Here is a 7,150-nt window from a genome sequence, read left to right as displayed (position 1 = left end):
AGGAGAAAAACCCCTGACGGTGGTTAACCATGAAATCGTAGAATGGTTTGGGTTCCAAGGGACCCTAAAGATCATCTCGATGTTCCTGCCGTGGGCAGGAACACCTTCCACTAGAACAGGTTGCTCAAAACCCCGTCCAGCCTGAATGCTGCCAGTCATGGGCCATCCACAGCTGCTCTGGGCCACCTGCTCCAGTGCCTCATCACCCCCATAGTAATGCAGTTCTTCTGTATATCCAAGGTAAACTTGCCCTCTTTCAGTTTGTACCCATTCCCCTTTGTCCCGTCACTACAGCTCTTGAGAAAGAATCCCTCTCTGTCTTCCCTGCGGGTTCCCTTCAGATACTGGGAGGTTGCTCCGAGGTCTTTACACAGACTTCTCATATAGAGAATGAAGCACCTGTTTGTACACCAACTTGTTAATACATTGCCTGAGGTTACCAATTGACATGACGAAAATTGTGGAGATGTGTCGGAACGTTCCTGCATCGTGCACTCCGAATGGGATGAGGACAGAGAGCTCTCCCTTCTATGGGAAATACCTTGTCTCAGTGAGGTAGAAAACATAAACCCTTTATGCCAGATGATTGACTGACTTTATCATGGCATGTTTTAAAGCCTGTTTTACTTCATCGCTCCAGTAAAAACAGATGCAGGTTCTGTGGGACTTGGTTTGCACAGTGGTTGAGCTCCACTGGGTGCTGCTGGCTGCACTTGAAGCTCATGCTGCTCTCTTCTTCTAAATCCAAATTTTTTTTCAGCATGGTGTTCCCTGCTGAGTGAAACTACAGGTTTTTCATGTTATTCACATTAAAAGAAGATAAAAGCACAGTTTTCAGCTTTGAGGCAGAATATTGGAACAAATATTTAAACAAACAAACAAAAAACCCAGAGCAGTCTGAATAAAGTAATTCCGTATGTTTGACTTAGACATTTAGATATTTATTTAGGATATCTCCATTTAAGTTATAATTATTTGTAACTTAAAAACTCAGATTAATTTTTCTTACTAGTTAATATGCAGTCATTACCTTGTACAAAATAGTTCCCCCTCCCCCCAGAAAAATCCCCAAAACCAAAGTAAAACAAAGGAAAACCTAAAATCCCCTAGGCAAGAGGGTGTGCAGAAGGGCGTTGAAAGTAATATTGTAGAGGAGGAGATTAGAAGGAGTGAGTAGGTGGAAATGGAAACAGAGTTGTGGGCAGGGATTATGCAGTTTTTAGGGTGAGTACAAAGGACCTGAATTTGATGCAGTAAAAGGATGAGAAAACCAAGGATTAGTCTTGAAATGGGATTGATCTGGAATATGTCTTTGGTGGCATTTTGAATCCAGTGCTTCAGAGGTGGAGGCACAAGGAAGTGAGAGGAAGATACTGTGCCTAATAAAAAAAATGCTAGCTGCTAGGGTGACATCCATGGCAGCTGATTAGTGATCCATCTAAGAAAAGCATGTCAATTATGTTGTTAGCAGAAGTCAAAATAGGATGTGGACAGGAAAAAGCAACAACCAAATATGTTCATTTCCTCTTTTACATATGGGTCAGTCCATATGTGCCGTCTTTCCAACAACATCAAATTGACACAAAAGAGGAGATTAGTGGCATAATAATTATAGACTGTTTCTAGACTTCCACCACAAGAGACATTAAGGCTTTCAAAGCTCAAATGTCAGCAGTATAGAGATAGAGCAAAGCAGACAGAAGTAAATCTGTATTTCACCATATAACTCTTGAGATCAAGGTGAGATGAGGACATGAGTGCAAAAGGCATCTGCACTAAGCTCACAGTAAAATGAAGGTTAAACATTGGTAGGGGACCTTTAGAATCCTTGAATTTGTGATATTGCCCTGGTCAGTCACAGTAAAATGTTCACAGCTTACTAATGGGGAATTTCTCTTGTAGATTTCTTAGAAGTAAATTTCCAAGTAGATTTCTTGGAAAATAACATGCTGCTTTTTTCTTCTGGCTAAGAGGCCATTTTAGCAACCTTGGGATTGACAGTGCAGCTGTGATAATGTTTGCTCTTGTTTTGCTCTCTGCATTGTAAAGTGGCGTTGACTTCTGTGTGAGAAAGGCATTCAAAGGGGAAGACCTAATGAACTCCATACAAGTTACCAATGAATTCCCCAGCAAAGCTTTTTGATTCTTTTAAATAATGCCAATAGAAACTGAAGTCTGCCCTCCCCGAGTTACCTGGTTTGTATTCATCTCACATGACCTCATTCACAGAGGAAGTGCATTCCTGGCATGGCACAAGGGAATTGTTTACAATAGAACTGTTTTCTCAATGACTGCGGAGCTGGAAATTGAATGCTAAAATAAACATCATAACACCACTCCAAACTGCAGTTATACATAAAGCAATACTTAATTAATCTGACCTTCATAAATAACATCACAAAGTGTGTAATTTTCAAGAGTGAGCCGGCCAATGTCTGTATATACCCTGAGGATGGGGAGGGAGAAAGAATGGATAAAACATACTCATTACTTTGCTAATTAATCCGCAGAAGAAGCTTCAATACAACAGTGATGTGTTTAGAGAAGGACAGAGAATACAATACAAGTAGATGAAAGCAAAGTATAAGAGCTGTTGCAGCTGTGGTTTTCTGCTTCCTCAGATTTGTTAATTTAAATCTTTCAACAGAGTTTTGCAGTGACAAATTTTTGGGTTGAGATATTCAATGTGAACCAAAGTGTGGCAACTGTAGAATCAAAGTTATCATTTAAACGTGGAAACAAGTTTTTGAATTGATAATACTGCAGGACAAATGGCTGATATTAGAAATATCCTTTTGCTCTTAAATGATACATGCTCCCAAAACACATCAACATGTAAAAGAAACATGTCACGCTTCCAGAGGCCTTTGGAAGAAGGGATGAAGTTTTGGAAGAGCAGGTAGCATGGCTGCAGCCTCCAGCCTCTGGAATCACTTGTGCCTGACTATTCATCTGCTGAATTTTCTGGTTGTGTTTCTTGCCTATTGGGAAAGGCAGGGGATGATCAGCATCCCACAGGCTACACTGTGAAAAAGCTGTAGATGCCTTGGTGAGATTTCCATCCAAACTGTCCTACTGCATTTAGAAAAAGAAATAGCAGTGAGAGAGTAATTTCCATGGCCAAGCAAAATAACTTTTTTCTCCTTCCAAAATAACTTGCTTTCTTTTCTAGCCTCCCCCAACTCTTTTTTCTTCTTTTTTCTTGTAGCAAGCATAGAAGTGGCATCTAAGAGCCCTCTTAAGAAATTGGCATTAATGTTACATGACATAAGAGCCATGTTAGTAGTTCTGGGATTCCTGGGAAACTCAAGGTTTTAGAATAATGGCAGTGCAAATAGGTGGTTCCTGTCAACCAGCTTTTATGATCCCTTATCTCTTGAAGAAGAATAGTTAATAGGAACTCAAGAGCTGCTGTACTCCATCAGAAAAGGATCTAACATACTGTCTGTCCCTGTCCATTATCTATAGAGGATACTTGGGAAAGAGGAATGGAATGATGGCCAGTATATGGTGGTGACAAATGCAGGGTGACTGAAATATGCATCGTACCCAGTTGTCTGCCTGGCTGCACTTTTCCAAAGAAAAAACCGGCCCTGCTGTAGCTGTACAACAACTCGCTGTGTTGTACGACAACTCGTCATGCTGGCAGAGATCACAGAATTGTCTTTGTCTTGCAGGGCCACACAGCTTCCAGAGCAGTGCTCAGGCCACAGCACCCTCTCCAGGTACCCTCTCTGCTGGAAAAATGTCAGCCTAATCCTGTGGGTCTCCCTGGAAGGAAATGTCCTGTGCCACTGCACTCTGTGTATCTCCCAGGACATGCTTGTTTGCAGCAGGGCTGGATCCCAGTGCTCTCACAGCCATCAGTGAACACGGGCAGGGCTGATGGCCATGGGGCTGCTGCAGAATCACTCCCAGGGCTGTGTGCACACAGGCAGGTGGTGCTTGTAGGCAGCCGGGGCTCAGGTCGGAGAGGGGCTGCCTGCTGGGAGCAGAGGAGGTGTTGGTGCCTGATGGTGTGCTGCAAAAGCAGGTGACATGCACATATATAGCCCAGGCACCAGCCTGCTTCCCCAGGGCTGCTGCAGCTGCTTTGGGAGCAGTGCTCTGGAAACCAAAGTGCTCAAAGCACTGTTGGAGTCAGAACTTAGTCTTCACACTGTACTTCAAAACTTATTTAACTGCCTAACATGTTTGGCATAGGTGTTAGAAACAAAAAGGAAAACAATATTTTTGAATTAACTACTTGTATATGATGAACCATTACATGTTATCATTTTATTTTATGCTGAAGAAGTAACTGTACTGATATTTGCATGCTGAGCACTAGATCTATTGAAATAAAATTAGTGACAACACAGTAGTAAAAGCAAGTAATTTGAAAAGATATAAAGTTGGGACCAAGATGATCTTGAACTTCATTTAGTATGTGTTTCTTTTCGTTTGGTACACCTACTTATACCAGACCTCACATGGGAACAATTTGCTGTTCACACTTGGACATGAGACTCCTTTAGCTTGCTAAATATTCCTAGGGATGCTGTGGATTGTGGGTTGGAAGAGAAGGCTGAGCAGCCTACCTTCTCCTCAGGTGGCATGGAAAAGTACTGCTGAAAGCGAGCAGGCACAGGAGGGAAGAGGATGTGGCAGGTCCCTGCACTTAAAGGTTCAGAGCTAAAACATACTTAAGTTTGTGCAAGAAGTGAATGCAGGCCTTTCAACAGAGACATCCACTTTGTCTCTTGACATGAGCACCCTCTCGCAACTGGTCTTATCACCTCAAAAATGATATTTAAGCAGATGATTACAATGCAAGTTCATGTTACAAGATAGCACAGCTGATATTACAGATAACAGCAGCTCCGACTAGATGAAGCTCCAGAGACACCAACTGTGTGTTCACCTGACACTGTAACAATACCCCCAGTGCCTCACTGCCTCTCCCACCTTATTGCACTTATCCCCTGGGGACATTCTACTGGGCCACAATCATTGAACATGTACAAGAAAATGCACTGTAGGATTAGAAGCGATACACTGGGGAGTTTGAAAATGCAGTTCTACCAAAATCACCTGTCTTTCAGGTGTAGTATGATTTTTTCCACTACTTATACCCTGAGTGCTGGGTAAGGGGGTTCTTTTATTCCTAATGAAAGGCAGTCCTTTTTCTAATATGCAGACATGCCATAGTCTTTATTGGAGGAAGCTTAGTACTTGTGTTTTGAAGGTCTTCGTCATAAAATCAAATGTAGAGCCATTCTTACAATCAGCAGTATTTCAAGATGTGACACTCCAGCCTTTTCTGGAGTTGCTCTGGCTTTCCACACCTTCCCCCTGCAGCCTTCCACTTGTCAGCACTGCCATACAGCCTTTCCTCCTTTGCCAGCAAAATCAGTTGCAACTCCTATCCTGCCTCACAGTTCTCCAGCTGGTGGCAGCTGCCCCCTTTCCCCAATGTCCTAAGGAAGAGCTGAACGGCTGAGTGCATAAACCAAGGATCAAAAATATGCATTGCATGGGAATCTGTGCTTCAGGGGGATGGAAGAGGAGAAGATGCCAATGTTGTGCTTACTGTTGGGTGACACACACCTCCTGCTGAAAACTGGATAATGAGACAAAAAGAAGAGGTTCACAGGCTTGAGAGCCTCCCTACCCCTTTGTTTAATAAACTCAGAGTAATGTGAGGATTGCCGTGCCTTCATCTTCCCTTGGCCCCTGCTTGTCTAAAAAATCCACAGCTGCTGCTTTTATGATTTCTAAGCTCCTATTATGATACTGTGACCGGGAGAGCTTTAATACAGAATTTCATCTATGAGGAAATTAGTTCCTTGGCCACTATAGTTTTCTAGGTTTTCAGGTAGAAGCTCTAGGCAGACAGAGCCTTTTCTGGCTTTTTTTAAAAAACAGCCAGAAAAGGCTTAGGAATTACCACTGAAGCTACTGCATTGCTTGCTCAATGTTTATATCATGTTTTGCATTCCCTCAGACACAGTCTTTACCTATTACTGTCATCATTACCTTCCTGGATATGTATTTTCATGAATGCTATCACTTTTTAGCCAGATAGGGAACATTTTTGTAGTTAAACTTGCAGCAACTTCTGGCCTATGTCTACTCAGTAACTTGGTGATTAAGTTGCTCCACCCAAGCTGCTAATGTGTTTTTCAAAAATAGGAATAATTTTCTGCTTTGTATTGTGCTTTTGGAAACACCTCCATGTAATCTTTAAAGATTGACGTCCTACACGTTTGTGAGGCTTCTCTGCTTCAAAACTAAGCTACCAGTTATACCACCCCAGTTAAGCCATGTCTATTATGCTCATGTTGATATGACTCGATCTTGTTACAAAAGGCCAAATTAATGATTTGTAGTCTTGGTAGGCCTCTGGTTTTCTCAAGAACTTGCCTTTTGTAGGTGATCTTAGGTAGTTGCTATGCTTGCAAACCACAACATTGCTCCCCAGGTGTTATTTGTGCCTCTCACTGACATCTCTTGTTTCTAGAGCTGCTTGCCCTACCCCACGTTGCTGCGTGGGACAGCATCGTAGGCTCCCATTGCTCTTTGCTTTATAGCTGCACTCTTAAAAATACCGGAAGAACTGAAATTACCTCCTCCAGGTTCATGCCAGGTTCTCTTAAAGTCATTCATACAACTTTGTTTGCTCAATCTTTTAACATGAATTAAGTCTGTTTCCAGTTCCAGGTAACACACAGGATATTGACAGCACTGGCAAGAGGCTGATGTTTATTTCTTGAATGAAATTACACAACCTCTGCCCTTGCTATCAGTCCCTGCTAATTTATTTTTGGCACACACTGCAGAGAAGCTGCTGCTACGCAATAGAAATTTGGAAGATATCTTGTACATAGCTCTGTTTTCCCCCTCTAACCCAAGAAACAGGGACAAAACAGGTTGCTGAACACAAGCAATTCAACCATTGGTCCCGCTTGCACTGCTACCAAGTACATCAGAGTTGCTTGTGCTGCTCCAAGTCTGTCTCCATCCTCTAACAACAGCACAGCCCATTGCCTTCCTGCTGTCAGCCCGGGAAAGGACAGTGTGTACAGATGGGCCTGTCGCTTTGAAGGGAAAAACAGAAATCAGAGACACTCTGTCAGCTTCTGCTTTGTTGGATATAAACTTGCTTTGC

Source organism: Molothrus aeneus, chromosome 1 (assembly GCF_037042795.1).
Source record: "Molothrus aeneus isolate 106 chromosome 1, BPBGC_Maene_1.0, whole genome shotgun sequence".
In the NCBI taxonomy this organism is placed as follows: domain Eukaryota; kingdom Metazoa; phylum Chordata; class Aves; order Passeriformes; family Icteridae; genus Molothrus; species Molothrus aeneus.
This window is presented reverse-complemented; position numbering follows the sequence as displayed.